Source organism: Arvicanthis niloticus, chromosome 27, assembly GCF_011762505.2.
Source record: "Arvicanthis niloticus isolate mArvNil1 chromosome 27, mArvNil1.pat.X, whole genome shotgun sequence".
Lineage (NCBI taxonomy): Eukaryota > Metazoa > Chordata > Mammalia > Rodentia > Muridae > Arvicanthis > Arvicanthis niloticus.
Window position 1 is genome coordinate 14,217,942 of NC_133435.1, and position 16,542 is coordinate 14,234,483.

Here is a 16,542-nt window from a genome sequence, read left to right on the forward strand (position 1 = left end):
CAAGATAGCTGAACCATGAGCCTCCAAGGATCTGTCTGTCTGCCTTTGTCTGTCTGTCTCTGAATACAAGCATGTATCACCAAGCTCTTCCTTTTAGTGGGGTTCTAGTTTGTGTTTATTGGCAACTTGATAAATCTGGGGTCACTTGGGGAAAGGGAATCTTAACTAAGGAACTGCTCGGATTAGATTGGCCTTGGTAATATTTATAAGAGATCATCTTGATTGATGATTGGTCTGGGAGGGTCCAGCACACTCCAGGTCACACCATTTATAGTCAGGTGGGTGTGAGCTATATAAGAAAGGTAGCTGAGCATGAGCCAGTGAGCCAGCAAGTCAGTGAGCCAGGGAGCCCGTAAGCAGTATCCCTCCATGGATCCTGCTACAGTTTCTGCTTGAGTTCTTATAGTGGCCTGTGGCCTGCAAGTGTAAGCCTAATAAACCCTTTCCTCCCCCACAAGTTGCTTTTGCTCAGGGCGTTTTGTCACAGCAAGAGAAAATGTGTGGGAATCTGTGTTTGGGTGGTTCTGAGGTTGGAACGAAGGTCCCCAAGCTTGTGGTACAAGTGCCTTACAAATGATGCTGTATTCCCAGCCTGGTTGTTTGTATTTGAACTATGCTTCTTTGCAGGTTGATAAGACCATGCTAGATGACAGTCCAATCAAAGGATTTAAGCAAGCTAGTGATGGGGCCAGAGCTGGCAAGAAATCACTTGAAACCATCAGGCTTAAGCCAATGGTAGATTTTATGCATTTGGAAGAATGTAGATTAGAAATCTTCTGGGTTGATTCCCATAAAACTGGTAGACACAGGGTAATGCAAAGTTTAATGCCACATTCTCTATCAACCAGGCCTGATCTACTCTGCTTCTCTCCTAGAAATACTGGAGATTGTATCTAGGGCCTCATAAATGCTAGGCTAGCATTCTACCATTGAGTTACAACTCCAGCCTTCAAATCTGTTCTCTCTAATCTTAGTACCTAAGGCTGTGATAAAGGAGCCTGGAACATTTTAAAGCATGTAAAACAAAAGGTCCCAAATATTCATGTGACATTGGCGAGACCTCTCTGGATGCCTTGTGTAACAGCTGGTGACCTAAGTGCTCCTTGCCTGCCCTGCCTATCGAGAGCCGGTAAAAGAAACACTGTTTAACCCAACATCACTGCTTTAGAAGCTCAGAGGCTCTACTTATCTTTGTGTTTTAAAATGTTGACTGCCTCTTCCTTCCCTTCTTCACATTTCCTCTTCTCCATCTCTCTTCCATATCCTAGCTGTGGCTAAATCGCATGTGGGGAAAAAAAAAAAACCCAGAGTGCTTCAGAGATAAAAGACACGATCTAAACAAGATTCTAGAGAACAAAGTATACAGAGCAGGGAAGGAATGAAAACTCGCCAAGTGTCTGCCACTTGTCTCCGCGTCCTCCGCTCTGGGAATAGAGACCTGTCTGCACAAAAGCGCCTTGACAGCCGAAGGAACAAAATGCTCCCCTGGACGAAAAGATGGGAGAGAAAAAAAAAAGCGAGAGCTGCTCCATCCTCACTCCACCTCTGCTCTGCACTGAACAATGGGTCCCAGAGGGGCTGGCAGCTGGCCTTTGGCAGGTGGCAGAAATGGCACCGTGGCTTGCACAAAAAGAGAAACCCTCAATTTGCAGTTTTCAAGTGAAGTGCAGATCTCCTGGCACAACCTCCTCAAAGAGGAGCGACTGCCACAGGCATCAGCTAAGCCTAGCTAGTCTGTGCCACAGACCGCTCTTTCCCAATGATCACCATTCCAGTTTCTTCTGCAGGTTGAGGGCAGCAAGAAAGAGGGGAGGGGTCAGGGACAAAGCTCTTGACCTTGGCTCCTAAAGCCCCTGTGCTTCTAGATGTGCTTTCTCACTTGTGCCTATGGTGACAGTGAGTGTGTTAAGAGGATGCTGGTGCAAAGGGCCACTAAAGAGGAGTATATGGTTAATGTCTTCAGAATGGAAGGCTGGTACCGAGCTCCTTCCTCCTCCAAAGGCTGCAGAAGAACTGAGCCTAGGGTAGACCAGGTTCAGACTGATGAGTACATTAGTTAGGGCTCTCTATATATGACAGAATGGAGGACTAGCAGGTAGGCACTGCAACAAGCAGAATCCAGTTATAGTTAAGACTGTTGATGTCTTTTCTCCCCCAGCAACCTGCATAGCACTATGAAAGCTAGACAGCAGGCAGGAAGTTTCCTGCTTCCGGTCAAGATTGATTATGCTATGCATGTGGTATCTTCACCAATAGGATCTTACCATCTAGTTATGGTAGGCAACCTAGAGCAATGGTAACAGCCTCTATCATTTTGGTTGTGTCCCTGATCAGTAGGTCATAGAACAATCACTTGTGTGTGGCACTGAGATATATCCTAGTTTTGGTTAATATAACCTTTATCCCTCTGTGTCCCATCTCCTACTTCATTTTCACATTAATATTTTCCACCAATTATCCCCCTTCCTTGTTCTAGAACTCATGTTCTACTGTCATCTGTGTGTGTTTGTGTGTGTGTGTGTGTTTAATTTGGGTTGAAAGATCATAACTTCTCATGAACACTTATTTCATTTTGGTTAAAGACTTCCCTTGCCTCCTGGTTTCCTCTTCCTTACCATTCCACTACCAATAGAATGAGTATGTATTACAAAAGGAAACTAATTGGAATGGCTTTTACAATAGGTGCTAGGTAGTTCAACAATGGCTTCCTATATGCTGGAGACATTTAGAACCTAGTAGGTATTCACTCCAGCAGGACAGATGCCGCAGCAGCCTCAGTCTAGCACTGAAGGACTAGAAAATTCTTAGGGAGCTTTTGGTTTTTATCCATATTGGAAGGCTGAAGAAGATTGGTTCTGATATCATCTGCGGTCTGTGGCTCCAGCAGCTGGACAGACAAGCTCAACCATCAGAGTAACAATAGGCAGGCAAGTTGCTCTCTCTCCAACCCTCACTCCAGCTCCATGGGAATCTATGACCCAGCAGAAAATGCTGGCCACTCTAGGGAAGGTCTTCTTTCCTTAGTTAACCCTTCCAGAAAATTCTGCCAAGACCTTCCAAAGGTGTGTCTCTTAGTTGATTGCAGAGCCAACAAAGTTTCAAGCCAAGGCCATCACCAGGGCTTGTTTTCCTGATGATTTCTTTTATTCTGATAGCAAATAGATAAATAGACAGTGTCAATGGTACAAGAAGGATTCCCATCCTGCTCTCAGCTCCATCCTGTGATATGGCTCACTAAACTGCTGAGTAGCATCACTTAGGAAACAGAACTCTGGGCATGTCTACAAGGAGAATTCTAGATTCACTTAAATAGGATCGGAAGATCCACTCTAAATGTGGGTTGTCTTAATTTTATTATGGGAGAAAAAGTTTTATTTGGCTCACACTTTCAGGTCACAGTTCAACACTGGAGGAAGTCAGGGTGGGAAGTGGAATTATAATCCATGAAGGAATGCTGTTTGCTGGTTCACTCAGTTTTATGCTCACCTAGCTTCCATATACAGCTCAAGATCTCTTGCCTAAGGAATGGCACTGCCCACAGTGGGCTAGGGGCCCTCCTACATCTATTTACAATTGAAGCAATCTCTCACATACAGGTTCACAGGCAATCTAGTCTAGGCAACTTCTTTCTCAATGACTCTAGGCAGTATCAGGTTGACTTGACAGTCAATAGTAATTAGCATTTCCTAAACCATGATCCCAGAACCTAGAGAGCAACCAGCTTTACTAAACCACCATAATCCCTAAGTACATTCTAAATATTTGTTTTTATATGGATACATAAATGTAGTACTTGTTTCTCATTCAAGGAAACTTCTCCTTGTAAGAGAGACCATAACAAAAAAAAAAAAAACAAAAACAAAAACAAAAACAAAAAACACACAACCAATCACGAGAAAAGTTCTAGAGCTCAATCCCAATGACACATCTACAAAACAACTCCTGCACCTAAGGCTTGGCGAACACTGCTGAAGAAGGGAATAAAGGATTGTAAGAGCCACGGGATTAGAAAGTTGCTAAGAGGTTTCCAAGGAATGTCAGAAACTATACCCATAAAGTCTCATCAACATGACTTGGCTAAATATGAACTGAACAAGGACAACAACAACACACATGCTAAGTGGATAGGGAAAGTGCATGAAGCCTCAACCATATTCAAAGAACTACAGACATCTAAAGGAATGCCAAAAGTGGGAAAAATAGTCTTCCCCAGGGAAGAACATACCAGTTGGCATTTGGTTATCCCATACCAGATGGTTAGCAATAAAATCATAAAAATAAGCAACGTACTGATTGAGCAGGTTGTATTTCTATATTTTAGTATATATCATATATATATAATATGCATATATGCCATGTATGTTACATATATGCATTATGTATTATACATTATGTGTGTGTGTGTGTGTGTAACAACAATTACTGAAAGAAGAGGCCATGATTTGAAAGAGAGGAAGAAGAGGTATATAGGAGGGTGTGGAGAGAGGGGAGGGAAGGGGGAAATTATTTAACTATATTATAATATCAAATAATAAAATATATTTTACAAAAGGAGAAAGTGAACTGAGTGCCAGCTCAGTCAGCTGCTTCCTGACTACCGATGTAATGTGACCAGCTGCCTCACTCTCCTGCTATCATGCCTGCCCCATCATGATAGTTCAAGTCCCTTAAACTGTGAGCCATAGTTAATGTTTCTTTCCTTCCTTGAGTTGTTTTTGCTTTTGCAATGATGAGAAATGTAAGTGATATGAACCCCCATCTACAGATGGAACAACCAGCAATAACATGGAGGTTGTGGTTCTTGGCTTCAAACTGTACTTATTTTTTCACGGCTCCAGTGGACTTACAGATCATTTTCTCCCTGCAGAGTGAATCAAAGATAGAAGGTAGTTGTGGCCAGCCAGGACTAACTCTACATGTACTAGCTCAAAAACTGGGGGCATGACCTGATGTCACTGATCAGGAATGAATACAGAGAATATAATGAACATGCTAGCACACGCTTCTGGATTATCACTTACTGTGATCAGTAAGAAGCACTAGCCCATATAGATTACCTGGTACATATTATAGTCGGCATTGGGTAAATGGGTGCTATTATTATTGGGATAATGGCATAACAGAACTTGGCATCTGTTACTGGAAAATTTGTGGGCTTGAAGATGCTAAATATATGATAATAATCTTCAGGTTTCAAAGTGTCTAATTGTATTTTGTGGACCATAATGGTGTTCAGGGTCAATGGAGAATTACTGAATTACTGGATTTGAAATCACAAAGGACCCTGAGGCTGTCTACCTTTTTTTGGCTTCAGGGGTGAACCAGTACTCAAAATCGTAGGCAAGAAGAAAGATGGTTTCTGTCTATCTTAGTGATTATGACCTGGTAGGAACTTAAGAGATGGGACTAAAAAGATCAGATAATCTTATGCTGGCTCTTATACTTTGAATGTATCCCAGAGAATAATAGAGCAATGGCCATTTCCTTATCCAGTGTTAGGCTTCTAAGCACGATGCATTAGCTCTTATAAAAATCCCATAAGGTAAAAGCTGCCTCACATCAGAATTCAGCTGCAGTTGATAGGGCTTGCTGTCCTCCCAGAGATTTTGGAAGGAATGAATGACATTGCAGATATTCTTACTCGTATTGTCATCATTTAAAATGAACCATCGTTGGTCGCTGGAAAATGCCCTGTGTTGCTTCATAGCAGAATCATTAATCGGTCTTGTTGGTTAAATAACTTATACATGGCTGTGTTGGCTAATTTTATCTGCCAATTGGCATAACCTAGAGTCACCTGGGAAGAAAGTCTTCATAAGAAATCACCTAGGACAGAAAGACCTGTAAGAGATTGTCTTGATTATTAATTGATGTAGATCCAGTCCATTGTGGGCAGCAGCATTCCCTAGGCAGGATGTCCTGAACAATATAAGAGGGGAGAAAGCTGGCTAAAAGCAAGCAAACAAAGATATACATGTTCTCCCTACTGTTGACTGTGGATGTGACACTTTAATTTTTTGTCTTGACTTCCCTGAAACAATAGATTGTGGCCTGAAATTGTGAACTAATTAACTCCTTTCTTCCCTACATTGCTTTGTATTCAAGTATTTTATTGCAGTATCAGAAATGAAACTAGGACAATGTTTTGTTTTGTTTTTTTCCAATGCACTATGAATCCATTTCAATTCAATAACTATTTAACACCAACTATCTTCAAGGCACTGATGCATGGGTACAGCCCCTCTGGTGGGGTTGTGTTCTTTGGGGAGAAGAGACTAAATATATTGAGCAGGCCTCTACAGCAAGAGACATGTGAGCAGATCCAAATGGGTCTGAAATGATTAGTGTAACTTCTGCTCTGGGATTCAGGGAGAGAGAGCAAGGGTCAGGTGTCTCATCTATCTTTCTGAAGATGTGGTATTTGAGGGTGGACCTTATATCAAACTTTTTACTCAGTCACCAAATCAATATTTTCACAATATTCAAAACACACAAAGAGCCAAAATAGACATTTACTAACCATAAACCATAGTCAAGGACACTATGGTTTCAGTTTGAAGTGTTTTTTTTTTTTAAACAATAGTTTCTACATACTTATACATATATTCATTCTTTTAATTATGCATATATACAATGTACACGTACATATATTAATGCATCTGTGTCACAGGTATGTAAGATGTATGCACATATGCTTCATTAGCTTGAAATTTTAAGTGTTTTATCAATTTGTAGAGAGGTCATAAATCTGACTTTAATAACCACATGGCATTTGAAGGAATAATAATCGTGCCCAAAATATACCTAACAATTTTCACACTGTAAAACATTATGATTCACCATCTCTGGCTGTGGTTAGCAGGGACAGTTACACTGAATGACAGGGGGGTGAGTGCTGAATGCTCAGCTATGGCCATAGTGACCCTAGTTCAATATATTCTGCACATTGACTTTCACAGATCACTTAAGTCTTTCATAATCTTTCAGTGAATCCCTGCTACTCAAAGTATATGTTCCCTCCTCCTCTCTCTCAACCCCTCTCTTACTGTAAAAACACAAAAAAAAACCCCACACCAATACTTCTATCATTGTCTTTTGTCCAGTAATATGGAGTGCCCTTTGACCATCTCTCTCCATTTTTATATTTTGAAGCCCTTGACTTTATGAAATCCCCACATCTCTTGGTCCCTTCTTTAATCTGGGTCTGGCAGTACCATGTGTGTGTGTGTGAGTTTTGTCAGTATGTGTGTGTGTGTGTGTGTGTGCATGTGTGTGTGCCTCTCTGTGTACATGTGTCTGACTCTGTGTGTGCATGTGTGTGCCTCTCTGTGTACATGTGTCTGTCTCTATGTGTGCATGCATATGTGCCTCTGTGTGTACATGTGTCTGTCTCTCTGTGTGCATGCATGTGTGTGTGTCTCAGTGTGTGTATGTGTGTTTTTGTGTGTCTGTGTCTGTGTATGTGCTGCATGTGTGTCTCAGTGTGAGTGCATGTGTGTGTATGCATGTGTCTGTGTCTCTGTGTATGTCTCTGTATGTGTCTATGTCTGGACATATGCGTCTGCATGTCTCAGTGTGTGTATGTGTGCATGTACACACATGTATGTATGTTTTAGTGGATGCATTTCATTCATATGTACTCATAGGCATGTAGAGACAAGGGGTTGATACCCAGTGTCTTTCTCAACCATTCTCAACCTGAATTAGGGGACAAAACCTCTCATTGAGTCTGCAGCTTCCTGATCTGACTAGGCTGGTTACCCAGTGAGCTCCAGAGATCCCCTTGTCTCCACATCCCAGCTCTGCTATGACACCTGGCTCCTACCAGAATCCTAAGGATCTAAATTAAGGTCCTCATGCCTGAGTATCAAGCGTGAAGACTGAAGTGTCCCCCACCCCTTTCGGTACTTTCCAGGTCCTTCTCTGATTTAGACATCATCTGAGCCCATTTTCTGCTCAGCTTATTTATCTGTCTGTACTGGTAACTGGACTGTGCATCTATAACTCTGTTCTTAGAGGGGAGAAACAATGCCTCACTGCATTTGGGGACATAATAAATGCTTTGCTTGTTACAAATACCTTGCACCAAGCTTTCTTTAGCAATTATACATGGTTTATAAAGTATGCAATGTGTGGGAGACTGTATTTACAGGGCTACCTGTCAGCCTAGATATATACCACTCCCCCATCTAGAACTAGAGTCATTATTCTTCAGCTGGGAATCAACCAATAAAGTGTGTGAAAGTTTTACCAAGTGACTCCTGAGGCTAGGTCAAAGATGCAGATATACTTGTGGCACTTTCCTTCGGAAGAAAGCTGCCAGGTTTGAGAACGCATAGAGCTCATGTGGCAAGGTCAGGAAAAGAGGCTGGGGTGCTAATTCCAGCTAAGAATCCAGTAGTACCAGACACCAGAGAGGAAAACCCTGAAGTAGATTTTAGCCCTGGCTTCAAGCTGCCTAGCAAGTGTCTATTGGAGCAGAGACTGTTGTTCCCGTTAGCATTGCCTAAACTGTGTTAGCGGCAAAGTGAGCCTCTGAGACTCTGTGTTCCAAGTCATTTGTTACAAAGCAATGTCTGATCAGGTGGTGCTCTGAGAGCACAGATACAGAGGAGATGTATGATGTCCAAGGCCACCTACCTTCTACCAGCCTGTGTTGCCACCAGCCAGGTCAGGGTTCCTTCACCAGGTCTTTTGGCTCTTGTAAGTATCCACAGATCTTTCACTTTTAAAAGAGAAAACAGTTTATTCCAAACTCGATTCTCACTCTCAGTTTGTATAGTCCTGTTCTTTAATTTAGTAGCCACTGTGTCCCCTGTTCTGTTCCACACAGCTATCTAATGTCTTTCTTTTCTCTCTCCTCTCCTCTCCTCTCCTCTCCTCTCCTCTCCTCTCCTCTCCTCTCCTCTCCTCTCCTCTCCTCTCCTCTCCTCTCCTCTCCTCTCCTCTCCTCTTCTCTCTTCTCCTTTCCTCTCCTTCTTAATTTATTTGCATGGGTTTATTTATTTAATTACTGAGGAAGGGTCTTCTGGACACTTGTTACTCAGGCTGGCCTTGAACTCACTCCAAAACCTAAGCTGACTTTGAACTTCTGGTCCTCCTGCCTCTACCTCCCAAGTATGGATGTGCATCAACCATATCTGGTCAAATCAGGGTTTCGTGCGTGTGAGGCAAGAACTAAACAGAACTCTGCAATGTAAATAGATGAGGAAATACTCTCTCTCTCTCTCTCTCTTTCTCTCTCTCTCTCTCTCTCTTTCTCTCTCTCTCTCTCTCTCACAGACAGACACACATAGAGAGACAGATACAGACACACAGACACACACACACACACAACCACACACACATCATAGAGTGCAAATTTTCTTGAGAAAACAGTAAGTGGTAGACACTGTCTTCACATCTCACCACTAAATGCAAACCAGTCCCAAATTGTCTTTTATGAGGTCTTTATTTACCTCACATTTATGATCCCCTACCCTGACCCATTTTGAGTCCTGGTCTGGCTATGTAGAACAAGCTGGATTTGAACTCATGCTCCTCCTGCATCAATTCCCCTTTGCCCCCCAGCCCAGGGATTACAAACATCACCCACCACGCCCAACTTATTTAGAATTTTAATATGACCTTATCTTGTTTTATGCCATAAGTATGTGTGTGTGCATTTCCATTTTGCATCCTGGATTGTATGGACACTGAAGGCTATGGTATTAATTCCTTTTGGCTCTGCCCTGCCTCTCTGAACAATGCTGGTTATATAAGAAGCGTTTGCCAGCTAAATTTGTTTAAAAGTTATGTTCACCTACCATGGAGGGTGTCTTTAGAAATCTAGTAAGTCAGAAACCAAAACAAAGCAGACAACAAAATTAAAAAAATCTTTCAATCACAATCGAATCAGTAAAGGCCGTGGGTACATCTTAGTTTTGAGTTGTTTGCTTGTTTTGTTTTTTCCCCTTTTTTTTACCCAAAAATGTCATTTCTCCTTTAATAATGTTTAAAACTATCAGAAGCGTAAACACCTGCTGATACCCTTTAAAGGCAGCTTTATTTTATTTTGAAATGATCGGGCTTTCTTATTTGTATATCCTTTTTAGGAGAGAGAGAGAGAGAGAGAGAGAGAGAGAGAGAGAGAGAGAGAGAGAGAGAGAGAGAGAAATGAATGAAGACTTCATATTGATCTTAATTACAGCTACAGGCTCCCATTTCAAATTGGAGCTTAATCAATATAGATCAGAGGCAGTCTGGAACATTAAATAGGACCTTGTTAGGGTGATACATTTTTTCCTTTTGTTTGATTTAATTTGGAGGCACACTGAACTGGGAGGATGGAAGAAGAGATGGATACAGTGATCAGGCAGTTGCTAGAGTAGACACTAGTATACATCCACATGTGTTCTCTCATGGCATCCTATGGGCAGGAGAAGAGTGGTAGCACACTAGATGGCACCAGTCATGCCTGTGCCATATATCCATGAGGCACTTGACTTATGTCTGTGCTGTATAGTTAAAACATACTTTGGTGGGATGGTGAGATGGTGAGATGGTGAGATGGTGCAGTTGGCAAAGTATTAGCCTCACAAGTATAAGGACCTGAGTTCAGACCCTCCAGAACTCACATTAAAAAGCTGGGCAGAGTAGCACATGCTTGCAGTCTCAGTGATGGGGAGATGGAAGACGGAAACAAGCAGATCCTTGGATGTCCCAGGGTCAGCTAGCTGGACCCGACTGGTGGTTACAGGCCAATGAGAGACCCTGAGTCAAACAGAAGGTGGAAGGTGGATGAGTACTGGCACTGAGATTGTGCTGACTGCTCTCTGTATGTGTGTGTGTGTGTGCGATACACACACAGAGTATCCTTTTCACACTATGTGTGATGATTGATATTTGTAACTTTAGCATTTGAGAGGTGGAGGCAGGAGGATTAGATATTCAAGGCCAACTTTATCTATATATTGAATTTGAGAAGTTGAGACTATCTGGACTACTGAGACACTGTCTTAAAACAACTGAAGAAAAAGAAAAAAAAAGAACAGAAAACATGCCTTTCAACCCACCAGGGAGATTTGAAGAGGGGGAACAGCATTTTAACAGTCCAGGCCTTGATTGCAGAGGTGGAGGAGTCTTTATTTAATCACTACTGTCAGCACCTCTATGCTAGGCCAGTGCTGCTGACCTCTGAGAACTTACAGCCCCACCTATCATTTCAAGAGCATACCCCTGTGCAAGAGAGGAGCCTGAAAAGAGGTGTCAGGAAGCGATTTCATCTGAGGCAAATGTTCCTCCATCGATAGTAGCTTATATTTTTGCTGAATATAGGTCTTACAGCATTTTGAATGAAGAAGTAGTTTCTTGGTATAAAGTACTTCATGTAAGAGATCCCTCATGCCTGCACATTCCATAAGTTTAATGCTAATTCTGAAGCATGATGTAGGTAACTTGCATTTTCAGAAAGGTATGTATATGTGTAATATATGTGTATATGTATATGCAGTATATGATGTATATATATGTGTGTGTATATGTATGTATACATATATGTTATAAATATTATATATATATAATATATTATATATATTATATGTTAGAAATAGATATGTATTTATACACACACACACACACACACACACACACACACACATATATATATATATATATATTATATATATATTCACAGTATACCAGTGGGAGAGGCATGAGACCTCATGTTATACATGAGGAAACAGAGGTCCATAGCAATGAATCATGTAACTTTATGAGAGTCCCTGGATAGTGACAACTTGTTCATTCAGTCAACATTTATAAATGGGGGTGAATATTTTGGTGAAGTGACCCTGTTGAATACACAATAAATAAAACATAGTTGTTGTCTTCAAAAGACTTAGAAATGATAAAAAACTGCTGGAGAGCTAACTCAACAGTTAAGATCACCTGCTTCTCGTTGAGAGGATCTGCATTCTATTTCCAGCACCCATATTAAGTGGCTCACAGATTTGTAATTACGGCTCCAGGGGATCTGTTGCCCTCTCCTGGTCTCTGTGGGCATTACACTCATGTGCAAATGCACACACACACACACAGACTTTTATACATATAATAGTAACATTTTTTAAATTTACAATGAAAGGACGGTGGCAAATAAAGAAAAAAATCATAGCATCTAAATTTTTGCTGTTCTCTGAACTCAAGACTATTTTAACGTTATGAATTATAAAGTAAACATTTAGGCTCCATACCTATTTGGCTTTGACTTCATTTCATAATATGACTGGCCTGTTTACTTATGGCTTTATTTTTGCCACACACACGTGCTCCTCAACTTATAAGGAATGCTGTCTTGATTCAAAACTGCATTTAATGTATCTCAGCTTCAAAACATCACAGCTTCACCTTGCCTTAAACATGCTCAACAGCCTCAGCTTCCAGTGGTCAAGAGCTCTAACTCAAGCCCATTTTTATGATGAAAGTTTTGAACTGTAGTGGGTAAGGGGACCTGCTACCAAGATTGGTGACCTGAGTTTGATCCCCAGGACCCAAATGCTGGAATAAAAATACTGACTCCCTCAAATTATCCCTCCCCGCCACACAACCAAATATAACTTTAAAAAAAAAAAGAAGAAAAAAAAAATCACAAGCCCCTAGTGACATATGTGTGTTCCTATGTATTTGCTTTACCTAGTGTCCTGGTTTTCTCTTTCTGTTGCTGTGATAAAACACTGACCAAAATCTACGTGGGGAGGCAAAGGTTTATTATGTTGCACAGATTAGAGTCTATTGTAGAAGAAAGTCATGCAGGAACCTGGAGGCAGGAACTTCAGTGGAGGGCATGGGGGATGCTGCTTCGCTGGCCTCCTAGGGTGCTTTTCTTCTTTTATAATATCCAGAACTTCTTGCAATGTCCAAAGAGGGCTAGACCCTCCTGCCTAAATTATGAATCAAGATAATGCCTCCATCAGATTAGCCAGTAGGAAGGTCTGTGAGTCAGTTTCTTTGTTGAGGTTATCTTTTCCCAGGTGATACTAGTGTATGTAAAATTGAAGAACAAACAAACAAACAAACAAACAAACAAAATCTCCAAACTAATGAGGACACATGGTGACAGAAATGAAACATTACTTCCATCACACATCTGGCTTAGTACAAGTCAACATGCAATTGACCTTAGACGAGCTCTGTTCTCTAATTCAACTGGTCTTTGAACCTCACCCAGGAGCTCACATATGGGGATCCTGCCACTGAATGACACGGGTATCCACACTCCTAGGACTGTTCTCTGGGGCTCTGAGAATCTCCCAGACAGCGCTGTATAGGATGCTCATATAACACACTAACTTAATTGTTTTTCATTTTGTGGAGAAGTAAATACAATATGGAAGTTTAGAGCCAGATTGTTATTAAATTATTATTTTCATTTTCATCTTCTTTCAATAATTGTTATTAGTGATAATTATTTAATTAACCGTGCTTTAGTACAGCAATTCGCAACCATAGCTACGCATTAGAATCACCTGGGGAGCCACTTAAAAACACTTTTGGGGCCTCCACTCTAGGCCAATTAAATCAGTTCATCTGGGCATAGCAGTAGGGCTGTGGTGCTCTTCAAAGCTTCCCCAGGGTTTCTCATACACAATCACATGTGAGAAGCTGCAGGTCTAATGGTTGGGCCTCTGACCAACAGTGGCTTTGGGTTTTTAAGCTTCTCCATTATATTTAAAATGTGACATAACCTGTATAACACAAAACTATTTTTGTTATTATTTATTTCTTTCATTATTTACTATTTATTTCATGATTTATTGGTTGTTGTTTATCTTGAAATGTACAGATGGGTCAATTTCCTGCAATTACCACATTGCACATAATTAGAAGTCTGTCTTGCAGAACTGAAGCCTCATGCTCACTGAATACAAACACCTATTACCCTTTCTCTCAGTCCTGTCTCCCTGAAGTTGAATCCAGGCACCTCAGAAAGTATAACACACATACAAGGAATGGAATTTAATTTGCTTTCTTCATGTTGGTACGTTCCTCTTACTTGTTCCTCCTGGGGTATGTTCTCTGCCTTTGAACTTCAGTGAATTATAGGGCTACTTCTGAGACTAGGTCTCTCCTGAACTATTTTATCTAGACATCAGTGAGCCACTTTAACATAGAGACACAAGATTTTCTTCCCTTTGGGACAGTTGCATTCCAATGCTTACCTTTGTTCTTCATTTGCTTGGCCATGTTCTTCTGGATTGTCTACCCCACATAGTGGGTAGGTGTCTCCAAACTTCTTTACAGGGTAAACTCAGATGGGGTAGCTTTAAAACCAACTAACGCTGAGTCACACCCAGTCCAGTTGAATCACATATTTTTGAGGGTGAAAGACAAGCTTCTGAGTAGGTAAATTTCCCTTGGTGATTCCACTACTCAGAAAACATTGTGAATCAGAGGTGTAGCAGTTTTCTGGGGTGTGTTTTGATGGCATCTTTTGTTGTTGAGCATCTTCAGATGTGATCCAATTTCAGAGACATTAAAGATTCCTCTGTGTATTTACTCTAGGAAGGCTAAGTGTATAACCATGTATTTCTTTTTATTGAAACAGGCTCTTCAGTAGACTAGGCTAGCCTCAAACTTGCTATGTGGCTAAAAATGACACCTCGTTATCCTGATTCTCCTGCTACGACTTCCAGAATGCTAGGCTGAATGGCATTTACCATCATGCCTAAACGTAATCAAGGGACTGCAAACATTCGAAGGAAGTATTCTACAGAGTGAGTTACATCCCAGCCTGTGTTTGAATTTCTTAGACATAATGCATGCCTCCCCTACCTTACTGCTTGGGTTTGTTTCTTATCACCACCCACACCTTAACCCTCTACATCCATCTTCCAGAGACTCAGACTTCTTTTTTCTAGGGTGAAGAAGACACAAAATAGAATTTGTGTATGCATGATTATTGAACTAGTAGGGGGAAAAACAAAAGACAGATGCAAAAATGAATCTTCTTGCAACCCAGAACTCATTGTTCAGCATGAGTTTTGATACCTGTAAGAAGAAATATATATTTAAGAAAGCTCAAAGTAGGCACTGCTCCATCAGAACTGGAGTTCTGATCCCAATGCCCATATCAGGTGGCTCACAGACCCTTGAAACTCCAAGAAATGTAACAGCCTCTTCTGGTTTCTTTGAACACATGCACACACATCTGCATACACACACACACACACACACACACACACACACACACACACACACAAATGAAATAAATCTTAGGAAACAATAACAGAGAAGGGATGTCCAAGATGATTAGTGCTATTGTTACCTGGATAGAATTCATGAAAGACAGAGTAGGTTCTACCCGATTTCCTTTCATTTCACATGTGCAAGCTTGCCTGTCTGCCACATTAGGCCATATCTTTGAGGCCCTTTTTAGAAGCAAGTACTTGGACTTCCCAGCCTCCAGAACTGTGAGCAGGTTATGCTCTCCTGTTTATAGTTTATAGTGAAATTCTGCTTCAGTAGCAGAAAAGAAAGACAACACCAAATATCAAATGGAATGTGGCCACCAAAAAACTTCCCAAACATTCCTTGCCTTCAGGTGTCACGGATATGGAAAGAGATGAATCCCAGAGTTTCTCTGGCGTAGAGCATCTCATGCCTTGGGTGCTGTTTGCAGTTGGTTATGGCACTTGAGCCTCTGTGCAGGCTTCCCATCCCTCTTTGTAATTCTGATTTAGTTTTAGGAACAGAACGACCTCTCAGGATAAACCAAAAAGTTTCTGAATTATTTTCCTTGCAATAACTTTCACAAGGAGTTATTGGCTCTGTTTTCTGTGTGCTTCCTCTTTTGGGAGCCATAGATATTCTGCCTGTTTCTAGTACTTTCTTTCTCTTGATGTCCTTCCAAAAGGAGTTCTATGCTTTCCTAACATTGGAAGAGCCACTGCATGCTGTGTTTCAAAATTCTTGGGGAAAAGGATAACTTCTCAAAATTCTATTTGGAGTTAGTTTTTTTGTGGATTCTGTTCTACTGGTGTGGACTTCAAGTAGCCTGTAAGCATAGGAAGGATGCCAAATGTTCAGAGGCTGTTTGTGTCACAAGGCTGCTGTGCCTCTGGGATGGCTACTAATGGAAAGATAATTATGTATGGCAACTCCATTTTCTCTGCAGTGAGGTGCATTGTACCCAGAAGCAGATCAAGGGTCCTGCCACTGAGATCTGCTTTCACTGGGAGAGACACTGGCATTCCTGTATCTGCAATGGCAACAATGGTTGGACCTACATGTTCTGACTGGGACTCATCCTTCCGTCACCTCAGGCTCTTCTTAGTGTCTCCATCTTACTCCCTGGATGAGCTGTTTCCTCTCAAGTGTGAGAAATAGGAAAAACTAGGAACAGTTTGACACAGAAAAGGCTCAGATGCTAAATATTTTAAGTTTCGAAAGAGAAAGGACCATTGAAGCCATCTATGTTACTCTTGTGATGGCCAACACAACTGTGAATAACACATGATGCTGGGAAATGCTGTCTTCTGAGTTTAACAGCCACTGCCTCTTCAC

General features: G+C 41.3%; 1 long non-coding RNA gene and 1 other non-coding gene across 2 annotated transcripts in view; both read left to right on the plus strand.

Annotated features, from left to right (window-relative positions):
• Positions 1 to 14,869, plus strand: part of LOC143439575 (uncharacterized) — a 138,305-nt gene extending 123,436 nt beyond the window's left edge. The window contains exon 4 of the long non-coding RNA XR_013107736.1: positions 14,585 to 14,869. This is a non-coding gene — a long non-coding RNA (uncharacterized LOC143439575). The remainder of the gene's footprint in view (positions 1 to 14,584) is intronic.
• A 47-nt stretch (positions 14,870 to 14,916) lies between these two features.
• On the plus strand, positions 14,917 to 15,044 carry LOC143439909 (small nucleolar RNA SNORA40). Its single transcript, XR_013107912.1, has one exon. It is a non-coding gene; the product is annotated as a small nucleolar RNA SNORA40 (small nucleolar RNA).
• The last annotated feature ends 1,498 nt before the right edge of the window (positions 15,045 to 16,542 follow it).